This window comes from Epinephelus lanceolatus, chromosome 9 (genome assembly GCF_041903045.1).
Source record: "Epinephelus lanceolatus isolate andai-2023 chromosome 9, ASM4190304v1, whole genome shotgun sequence".
In the NCBI taxonomy this organism is placed as follows: Eukaryota; Metazoa; Chordata; class Actinopteri; order Perciformes; family Serranidae; genus Epinephelus; species Epinephelus lanceolatus.
This window is the reverse complement of record NC_135742.1, coordinates 37,004,662-37,016,878: the sequence shown is the minus strand read 5'-3', so window position 1 is coordinate 37,016,878 and position 12,217 is coordinate 37,004,662.

The window sequence follows — 12,217 nt, the reverse complement described above, 5'->3', positions numbered from 1 at the left end:
TGTTTGCCATTGTAAGACTGAATGTGGCGTGGGATGTAATTGCTATGAAAACACTGACCAAAAATTCACCGTCGGCTGAGACTTAAATTACGTACAGGTGTCACTGAGGTATGGGCCTCTGTGACATAACTATGGAGTATTTTTTGCTATTTAGCTTAAAGATAACAAAACTACTCTAAATATGTTGCATGCCAGACTGTTTCTGCTACTGAAGTAAAGGGTGGAAAGTAGCCTCATTAATCACTGATGACATTTATAACAACAGGAGGAGGAATTAACAGTGTGTGGATTGTTCTTCTAATAAAATATTATCTGTTTTATCCTAGTTCTCATCACACAGGTGTCTCATGTTATTTTGAGCTGCAGTGATGGAATCAGAGGGCACGTCAGCAACACTATCACTGTGGACTAAAATAATCTTTGCATAAGTTAAAATGCTGCTGAGATCATGTGTTTAGTGTGTAAACCATCTCTGTGTTCTCCTCCACAAAAATAGTATTTAAAGTCTTGTGCGTGATTTATCCTGGCTACATATGAGCAGAGGAAATGTCTGCTAGCTGCCAGGCTAATTTATACAGTGTAAAATGCTATAGGCTTGTGCTAATAATGTCAGCATGATTGGAAAATGTGTTTAGTACAAGACAGTTATTTTGTCAGTGAACCTTGTGAGCTGTAATGGAGCCGAATTTTATAGGCTAACGTTACCTTTGTTAAATGATGCTGTTGTTCAGAGGAAATGTCCACTAGCTGCTAAGCTAATTTATACAAGGTAAAATGCTTCAGTCTCGTGCTGAAAACATTAGCATGTTGTATTTATAGGAAAATGTGTCCAGATAAAGACAAGTGCTTCGTCTGTGAATGCTGCGAGTTACAATGAAGAGATCTGTGTACCTGTGTTTTAAATGGTCTCTATTAAGACATGTTTAATGTGTGTTTAATGTGTGTTTTGAATCAACTCAACTTTACAGCACTTCACAGAAACACCACGTCCGACTAGTGTGTTGGAGGTGTAACTGCAGAGCGACACAGACACACCACCGCACAAGCATAAATGCTCACATCGGGGTAGGTCAGGTGCGTAGGCTCTGCATAGAGCTGACGCACAATTAAGCAGATAAAATAATGAAGTGATGACATTTAATATCCAAAAGGTCAGCTTCACTGTGACTTCATAATGTTCTACATAAAACACTTTTCTGGCTATTACTCAAGGTCATATCATAGGAACTGATATTTAATTGGTGACACACATCTTCAGTGCCCACCTTGAAACTCTGCTGTATAGATCTTCTGTGCTGTCTGGGAACAATGGGTGTGAAGCATCATGTTTTCACAGACATTGATGTAAACTGTGCATGGAGACATACAACCATAAGGCAGTAATTCCAATTGCAATTATTTTATTATTACTAAAGTTAGGTGTTGGAACAGCTGGGGGTTCAGTGCCAGGAGAAGCCAGGGGTCAGTAGATGCCCTGCTTAACCTGCTGAGCCCAGCTACTCCATTACCTAACCTGCATGTCATCGGGCGAACCGGAGCATCCCGGAGAAAACCCGACCTAACAAGTGGAGAACATGCAAACTCCACACGGAGAGACAGCAGCCAGATGGATTTGAGGCCAGGACTCTTTCTGTAGGTGTCTGGTGTTAATTTGTCCTGGGGGTCACTGTGTTGTCGGAAACATTCACTTACGGACAGGTGTTGCTTGAGGCGGGAGCACTCTTCTGACGCGCAACTTCAAGTCAGGTGTAGACTTTGGAGTTGAGGGTGGAGGTGGGCGCGGCACCAATTTTCTCACACAAGGCTGGGTCGTTTTGGTGAGGGGAGGGAGGACGGGCACACGACTAGACCTGTCTTCAGACTGAGACGGGGTCCTGTCAGCAGAGAGAGGGAACCGAGTGTGCCTCGATAATTGCGGAGGCTCACCCTGGTGCTCTGCTTTGAGCTTGTGCCAAGCGTCCACCTTCATCTCACTCAGGCCCTCTGTGACCTTTTTGTTTTCTTCCCTGGCACGCTGATAAGTCACCTCGTACTTGACTTTTTCGCCCTTTAATGCCATGAGCTGCTTCTTGAGCTCTCTGTTGTCCCACTGACTCTTCATCAGCTTCACCACCACGTTATCCGGACGCTGTGCCAACAGGAGCTTTAGCTCCTCGATCTCTTCGCGCTGTTTCACAACGAGTGCCGCTTGGCGCAGCACACGGCGCTCTTTCTGGTAGCGCTGCCTGTATTTATACAGCAGAAAGGTGGGATCATAGACTTGCTTTCCACTCCTCGCTCTGTCTGTGATCAACACAATTTTCTGTCTAAGAAGCTTTTCGAAAGCCTCTCTCAGTCCGTCGATCTCAGTCTCAAACTCCCTGTTGTGCAGCGTGAAGGACTCAACTTCCTCCTTGAGTGTTTTCACTGTCTGCTCTAAGGAGTCTTTTGCAGCCTTCTGGATAGTGATGGTATGTTGCTGCTGCGATACGTGGTGCGTAGAGAGCTGCAGCTCTCTTTCTAACCTCCCCTTCTCTGCCAGGATCACCCTGTATTTCTCCTCCTCCAGCTTAAGGTCCCGTTTCACGTTGTCCAGCTCTCTGCCCATTTTTTTCTGATCCAAAGTCCTGGCTTGGATCTCCTGCTGCTGTTTTACAACTCTTGTAGTCAGCAGATCAATTTCTCTCTGGGCCCTGAACAGATTCTCAAGGGTGTGGTCTTTCTCAGTCTTGAGAACGGTCATCTGGATTTTCATCTCAGTCTGCTCGTTCCTTTTATCTCTAATTTCAGTTTTGAGATCATTTATTTCCTGGTCCTGGTCCTTGATGCGTTGCATTGTTTCATCGACATTCTTTTCAAGTTTTCTTTTGACTTTCTTGCCGATGTTTGCGTCACTTTGAAGCTTTGATATTAAGCTACTCTGTTTAAACGCTTCACTTTTGTGCAACTCAATTTCTAAATTTTGAGCATCTATAACTATCCTCATCTCATCCATCTGGCAGCTCATTTCTATTTGTACTGATTTAAGCTCATTTCTTTAGCTTACCAGGTTTTTAATTTGCCTTTTCAAGCAACTTATGTTATCCTGGTGAATTTGATTTTGGTCTTTCTGAATTTCAATTTCCTTTCTCAATTCTTCCGATTTTTGTTTCGCTTTATCAACAAATTCTTGACAATGAAGCAGTTTTTTTACCTCTTCATTGTATGAATTGGATCGAGCTTTCAGTTTCTTATACTTCTCCGTCATCTTGTCCCGTTCGGTGTCCTTCTCAATTAGCAGTTGTTTCTGCTGTTCAAGTCTTTTGGAGACAGACATGTTTTGCCCCGTCAACACTGCTACATCGTGCTGCAGTGCCTGCACTTCCGAGGTCAGTTTCTTGTTGTCCGTCTCAATGTTACGAAACCTCCTCAGTTCATTTTCCTTGTGTTCTCTGAGGATCTTTTCAGCCGACAGTTGTTTTTCAGAGTCAGCCAAGATCCCTTTCAAGTCCACAATTTGTTTTTCAAGCTCATTCTTTTCAGAACCCCACTGTGTATGGGCAGATTGAGATATCTGGAGCTCTTTATGCAATACGTCCAGCTCAGCGCTTTGCCCTCTGATAATAGCTTGTAGCTGAGCAATATCGTGCTCCACTGAAGCGAGAGAAACAATCCTTTTCTGATGCTGTTTGTTTTGCTCCATTAAACTTTTCTCACGGTTAATGGCGACTTCCAGTTGCTCCTGTAGTTGAGCAATCCTACTTGCTTGAGGATCGGTGTTTCTTGCCCTATTCATTTTGACTGACGAAATTTCGCTCGTGTGTATGGTGCGACGGCGCGGTGAAGATTTGAACTAACGCGGTTGATTTCAGAAAATATTATGGAGATTGAGTTGTACTTACAAACTTTTGAAGCTTTGATGTGAGGTGCCTTTGTGACATCACAGAACAAATTCCGTCACCCCGCCCCCTTTTGGCTACATTGTCTTTACGTCACTTTGGAATCATAAGGTTCATCTGACGTGTTTGTCAAAATATAGTTTTCATACATTATTATTCTGTGACAACTTATTAACACTGTGTGCGTGTTTTGTTTTTTTTTGAAGTTCTATGCAGTTTTGGACTTTTTTATTTATAAAACAAAAAGGTTCTGTATCTCAAATCAAACTCTACCCTGGTTCCGTCAGGTTCTATCTGTGAGCCAATCAGCACTGAGAAAGCACACACAACAACCAATCAGCGTTGGCTTCTTTGTGATGCGACAGTGTCCTTTTCAGCCCTCTCAGCGGACTCAGAGCAGTGACTCAGCATTTTGTTTTGCGCGAACCCCTCTGAAGCGAGCCGGAGGTGGTGTGAGTGCGGTCCGTTTTATCTGCGCATTGTAAACGCAAAGCTCTCCGGGGCCGCTTTGCCTTTTGCCACTGTACTTTTGCCGTAGAGAGAGACCACACGCTACCTCAGCAGGACGCTTCAAAAACCCAAACACAACGGAACCATGGCAACAGCTAGCGACAACACGACCGGTGGACGCCTCCTCCTCCAGTCTGCATGTTGAAATGTCCTTGAGCAAGATACTGAACCTCAAATTGCTCCCGATGGCTGTGTGAGTGTATTAAAAACTGAATAGCAGGTGGCATCATGTATGGTTGCCCAGGCCACCAGTGTATGAATGGGTGGGTGAATGAGCGCTTTGAGTGGTTGGAAGACTAGTAAGGTGCTATACAAGTGCAGTCCATTTAGCCTACCATTTAATTTGGCCAGTCAAGGTGAGAGCACCTGAGCTGTTCAGAGGCTCATGGAGCACAGGTGTGTGTGTGTGTGTGTGTGTGTGTGTGTGTGTGTGTGTGTGTGTGTGTGTGTGTCTCTCATTCTTCATCTGTGAACACTCCTGCGCACATGCTCGCCTGGTGAGCTGTTTTAAATAGATATTATTGTTAAGGCAGGGTAGAGGTGCAAACACATCCTGAGGTTTTTTTTTAAGTGGTAACGTTAAAGTTGTATTTTTAATTGCAAAAATGACAATTAGAAAAGATGAACATGTGTTTGTTTATTTTATATGATATTTTATGCTGTTGTTTTATCTGTATTGTAGTAAATTGAACTTAATGTATTAACTTATTCATCTTTGTTATGTAAATATGACCGAGAAGAGAAAGCTCTCTGTTCAGCCAGCTGCCTGATCTTGATTTGCATTCATCCATCTTGTTTCAGACATTCAAGGATTCACTCAGTTAATTGTTGTAATGTGCACACTCAGGTATCTGACAGTCGACTTGATGGGAGTACCGTATGCTGCCGCAAGATGGCAGTCATGTATGACTGATAGTTCACTTTTGGTCAAATTCAGTTTCAGACCAGATGCTCTAGAAAAGAGATCAGTGGTCTCGATGGCCTTTGGAACCTGCTCCACATTTTTTAATAATAAAGTTGTGTCATCTGCCAGCTGATTTACAACTATATCGCTCCTACAGACACTTTTTTAACAAGAACTGAAAGCATCTCTGCTGCAATAAGAAAAGTGATGGTGAGATTGGACAGCCTTGTTTTATACCTCTGTTGATTGAGACACGAGGAGAGGTGCCACCTGTTGAGAAAACTGAGCTGTTGGTGTCGTGATATAAACATTTTATTGTCTTCTTGAAGCAGCAGAGCTCTAATGCTTTGAAATGCTTTTTTGGAGCTTCTATCAGCAGGGTCGTGCACAGGTGTGTTGCATACTGCCAGTGATTGGCCTGAGACTGGTTACTGGTTACTGGTTACTTTACCTGCCAGCCCACTGTTGCCTCATGTATGCTCTGATGGAGATCTACTGGACTGAAAGCTCAACAATAAAGTGAAACACTGCAGAGATGTAAGTGTGCAGAAATCTTTTTCTACCAGTTTGGACTTGTTTTTTTCTGCAGTGACTTTTTGGGCTGTGAATAAATTGATGTATGTTATTAGAATGTAACTTGCAGTTTTTGTCACAACAGCACTAATTTGTAATTAGCAGTACTTCAGTTTCTGCCAAGTTTATTTTAGTCCACAGTGATAGTGTTGCTATTTTACACTCTGATTCCTTCACTGCAGCTCAACATAACATGAGACACCTGTGTGATGAGAACTAGGATAAAACAAATAATATTTTATTACTAATATAATCCACACGCTGTTAATTGGCTCCTGTTATTATAAATGCAACACATCGGTCAGATAGACCTCATTAATCATCAACTACTTTTCCACTCTTTTTACTTCAGCAGCAGAAACAGTCTGGTGTAACTTTAAAGTGTTTTATGTGACATATTTAGAGGGGTTTCATCATCATCCAACTAAATAGCAAAAAATACTTTCTACTAATGCTACATGTAGCCCACAGGTAATTTAAGTCTTGACTGACAATGAATCTTTGGATCATGTTTTCGATGCTTCTAGGTTTTCTGTTATGAGATTATCGTCGTGTGTCATTTACATTACATAGGAAAAGACAGAGTTGACTGAACTGAGGCCTGCACTACGAAGCCAGTTCATCTTACACAGGATATCTTTTCGTAACCTGGCTCAACTAACCCTAACAGTCGTAATCAAGCTAAGCGGTCACATGACTGTGATATCAACTTGGTAAATCAAGCCTGGTTTTCCTAATCTAGTTATAAGCCTGTCCACATAAAAGGCGCGGTGTTTGCAGCATGTCCCTATTGCAGCCATGGAGAAGTCCCACAGAGCAGTTGACTTCACCCAAGAGGAGCAGACGATCATCCTCAACAAATATGAAGAGTTCAAGAATTTAACCCAAGCCAAAGGCAACACGGTAGGGTCGCTGCCAAAAGCTGTAAAGACGGCTGACTGTGTGAACGCATAAGTTAATAGGTTTATACACCGATCAGCCAAAACATTAAAACAACTGGTGAGTGAATTTATATCTCGAGGGAACTACTTGTATCTTAAGGAAATGACTTATATCTCGAGTGCACAAATGAACCAAAACGAGGAAAGAGTTATATCTCAAGGGAATAACCATACCTTGGGAAAACAACTTATATCTCGAACGCACAATTTCACCAAAATGAGGGAACTTACGAGGGACTTACATCTCGAGGGAATGACTTATATCTTGAGGGCACAAATGAACCAAAACAAAGGGATGACTCATATCTCAAGTGCACAAATTAACCAAAATGAGGGAACAACTTATATCTTGATCAAATCAATATCAGTTTAAGTGTATGCTTTATTGAGTGTATTTTCACCACTCTACCTTTCCATCAGACAGCCCATTTTGACGGGGAAACTGTTAACAGCTTCAGTTCCCCATCTATGCTGTCGTCAAAGCCACCAGACCAGCAGCTCCCATGTTCAGCAGGCTAAAAACACTTAAACTGATATTGATTTTTTGTTTTAGGTGGGACTTGGTTTAGCCGGCCAAATAAGATTTGTTGCTTGTCCCCATTCACAGCAGTAAATTGTTAAGCTTCTGTGGCAGACTCCTGCCTGCTTCTCCAAACTGGGGGCGTGGATACTGACATTTACTGTGTGTAATACACTGACTGTGGACAAGAACCCCTTACAACCCCACTTCAAAAAATTCAAACTATTCCTTTAACTGTTACCGCAGTCTGCTCTCCAGTTTGTCCTATAGGTCAGATATGAGCCTGTCTTCTTTGTCACTGAGCACTGCATTTACACATCTTTCTCCTTTATTTTCTTCCTGAGTGGAAGTTGGAGCAGTGCACTGGTCCTGCAGACTGAGTGAAACACATATACTCTTTGATTTATTAAGTAAGTGATAGTATAAGGAGAAACACGTGCATATGTAGCTAGTTTACACAATATTATTCATGATTTATCTTTATATAAATCAGAAGCTCATACCCTTTAGTCAACAGTGAACAGCTGCAGAATAAAATGATTTTACATTAACAATTAGGTTTGCAAATTTTAGCTTATTCATAGTGATTTTCTTTTTAAGTCAGTTGATAAAACAATATTTAATGAGTTTGGAGAAGCATAATATAGAGATGTACAGATTTACAATACAGTAACACATATTGCTTGCTCTGTCTTTACATAATATCCTATTCTAGGACACTTAGTTTACATGTCAGAAGCTCATACTAACTTTTGTCATCTGTAGTGAGCAGTAGCAGCTCGTGGTGGAGAAAGAAAGGGAGCATAAATAACGGTCAGTAAAACAAACAAACCATTAGCTATTTAATATCTGATATTCAATTAACAAACAGGTGTGGTATTCAGTTTGTGGCTACTTTACACAATTGTATAGATTACTTTGTATCGGAAGCTCATACTTACTTTTTCGTCCACGGTGAACATCAGCAGCTCAGGTGGTAGATTAAGAGAGGGAGCACAGATAATTGTAAGATAGTCAAATAAGCTTAAGACTGCGAAATGTGATAGTCTATTAACAAACAGGCAGTGTATATATGTTGCTAGTTTACACAGTAGAATACATTAATTTCTGTGTCTATGTTATATTATATTCTAGCCTAGGTCACTTTTCTTCTAAGTTACAAGCTCATACTTACTTTTTTCGTCCGTGGTAAATAGCAGCAGCTCAGACGGTGGGGTGAGATAAGACCTTGGTAAGACAAAAAAGGTTAATGAGACAAATGATTGAAAAATGATTGAATATTATGAATATGATATATATAACATAGTTACTTACCTTTTTGGCCATATAAAGACATTTCTGACCTGTGGGGGAAGATGTTAAGGAAAAATAATGCTCAAATTACTTAATGCTTACCCAGACTTCAACCAAATTGCTTTTGGGGGGCTTCACTGGTCACATGGGGGGTGGGTGGACAGGGGCATGAGAGGTGGGTGATTCAAGCTAACCCCCACTGCGCAGACCACAGACTAACCAGCAGGAGCCGCTGGTGCTATGAGATGGAAAATGGTGTTCATTTAAGCACCAACCAAGTTGGAAGTTTTTCACCCTGCCAGACGCAAAGGTTACTTTCTCTTCCTCAGCCCTGCCAGATGCAAAGGCTACATGCACGGGATGTCAACAGCCTGGGACATTGTCGGCCTCGCCAGATGCAAAGGTCGGCCCTCAGGATGAAAGAAAAGTTGATCAATCCACTGTGCAAGGAATGAGGAAATACACCAAAAAAGTCCCAGTGCAAGACACTACCTGGGGTGTTACCAGCCCTGCCAGACGCAAAGGCTACATGCACGGGATGTCAACAGCCCTGCCAGGTGCGGGGACTACCTGGGACATCATCGGCCTCGCCAGACGCAAAGGCCAGCCCTCAGGATGAAAGAAAAGTTGATCAATCCACTGTGCAAAGAATGAGGAAATACACTAAAAAAGTCCCAGTGCAAGACGCTACCTGGGGTGTCACCAGCCCTGCCAGATGCAAAGACTACATGCACGGGATGTCAACAGCCCTGCCAGATGCAAAGACTACATGCACGGGATGTCAACAGCCCTGCCAGAGGCGACGACTACCTGGTACATTGTCAGCCTCTTCAGATGCAAAGGCCGGCCCTCAGGATGAAAGAAAAGTTGATCAATCCACTGTGCATAGAATGAGGAGATATACCAAAAAGTCCCAGTGCAAGACGCTATCTGGGGTGTCACTAGCCCTGTCAGACACAGAGGCTCTCTTCCTGGGGGGGGGGGGGGGGGGGCTGATGCCGGCAGATGCAGGAACCACTGCATCTTCAAGATCTTCTTGGGGGGTGGGCCAGATGTCCTCATCATCTTGCAAGTACCCGCTTTGGCGACACAGATGCTCAAGAATTTCAAGGAGGTCACCTTCAGGGTCAAGGTGGGGGTAAGCAGAAGGATCGTCTACAGGGTCAGGGGAAGGGGAAGCAGGAGGGTCGTCTTCAGGGTCAGGGTAAGGGTAAGCAGAAGGGTCATCCTCAGAGCCAGGGTAAGGGTAAACAGGAGCAGCGTGAGGAAAAGCATAATGATCAGCAAAAGGATGAGGGACAGCAGGAGGGAAAGCAGCGGGGAAAGCAGCAGGAAACACAGGAAGGAAAGCAGCAGGGAAAGCAGGAGAGTGAGCAGCAGGAAATGCAGGAGGAAAAAACATAAGGACCACAAGGAAAAGCAGGACCCTCCATCCCATAGTGAGGTGGTGGGAACTGCTGCTCACCCTCTAAATTACCTCCCTGAGGCTCAGCTTCTTGAAGCTCATCCAGGTCATCCACCCCGACCACGGCAACCTCTTCCTCATCATCCTGGTAGGGAAGACTGGGTCATCGGGGGGGCTTTCAGCAACAGGTAGCCACCTGAGGAAGAAAACAGAATAGTTTTTAGAACTCACATTCGCCACTTTATAAAACAAATGAAATCGATCCAAATCATATTCATTTGTATCTTCCCTTTAATGAGCAGAGTGTAACAGTAATGAGGGATTGAGGAGCTAAAGTACTTAAGGTTGAGTTGTGTGCACTCAGATATGACATTCCAGCCTGTTGTCATTCCCAGCTCCAAAATACCGCCGCTTTGTCAGTGATTCAATGTCAGATACCAAGGCACAAAGACACTTTTCACGGCAGTATAATATGCACCTGATGTGTCAGTTTTAGAGGCAGTGGCTACCCAAGTTGTCAAATACCTCCACTTTGTCAGTGGACTTAGATGTCAGAGTGGCACCTGTCGTGATGGTATGATACGCACTAGCCATCGGCGTTAGAAACTGCCACCAGCAACTACTATAATACAAAGAGTGAGAAAATGCCTATAAGGCGGGCAGGAGGGGAGGTGGATGGGTCAAACAAACTCTTGACTTTCACCCAAAAGCCCAATGTGCAATAAATGTGTGAATTTTCAGCTAACCTAACCACGTGCTTTTTTTTGCCTAAACCCAAGGAATCACCATAAAGATGAAGAATTTTATCTATGTTTTAAGTTTAAGTTTATTTAAAAAAAGAAAAGACTGTATGCATGTAATGAACAGGAACTGTACATTTCCTGTGAAAATGGAAATGTATTTTGAAAAGACACAATGCATGTAATGAGTGTAAATTGACATTGCATCCCTGAACATCCAAAACTGACGCAGGAGGGTATCTAGTGTCATATTTGACATGTAGGTCCACGTTGGGATGAGAATGTGTTGGATATTCAGTAGTGTTGTCTCTACTCAGTGAGGGAGGAATCAGCTAGCTTAACTCTCATTTGGATAACACAATCTGGTTTATTTGGATAGTCTGCCTGCAGATAATTTATAGAGCATTTGTAATATTTCAACAGCTTATTGAGATTCACAATTCAATGGTTTTGCTTTGTAGATGTTGAACAGATTATCTATAGAGTATATGTGACAATTTATGAACATACCTACGTACTTTAGTTCAAAATCAACTCAACTGTTTTGAGAATATGTTTGGAATTGTCACATATATTTTGTAGATAAACATATACAATAAAACAATTGAATTATTGAATCTCAACTAATAAGCTGTTGAAATATTACAAATACTCTCTAAACTATATGTGGGGGGACTGTCCAAATAAATTTACCCACAGTTATACATAATAACTCTGTTAACATTCCTCAGTTTTGCCTCTGAAACATATGTTGATTCTGACAACCACAATAAAAGTCAGACAAGTGTAACAGTAATCAGAACAATCGGCCACAACAGCTGTCATGTTGCATTTAATAGTCCACTGAGACTAGAGAGTAGAGATGATCAACACTGTGTCAACTGTGTCTCTAAGAGGATGTCACTGCATCCAAGACAAGGTGTGTAAAACACTGAGGCACAAAAATGGGGTATACTGCATCCCATCTAATGTGACACTTTTTAAAATCTAATTTAATTTAATTCATTTCAGTTCATTTTAATTTTATTCATTTTATTGAGTGATATCATCTCTTCAGATCCCTGTGTTCCCTGCAGATAGGCACCAGGTGGTGCTCAAGCACCTACCCCTTTGGCCTTTAACTAGCTAGGTGCCCTTCTTGGTCATACTGCTCCAGCCAGAGGTGACCACACTATAGTACCTTTGACTCCTGAATCATGCTGCTGTCAAATCCTATATTTAAGTGTTATAAGATACCAGTCATTGCTGTGGAAACAGTGGTTTAATTGTCACTTAGAAAAAAAAATCTTGTTATTTTAATGTCTGTCTTGTATTTTGCTGGTGCTGTACGTTTTTCTAATGGACTTTGAGTCTGACAATTAAGATGAACTGAACTAATAAATCTGGCAGTCTGGGAAACTATTCTCAGGTCAGCTTGCTTTAGCTGGAGGGCTTTCTGTTCTGGATGAGAAGGTGCTCCTTAACCCTGACACTA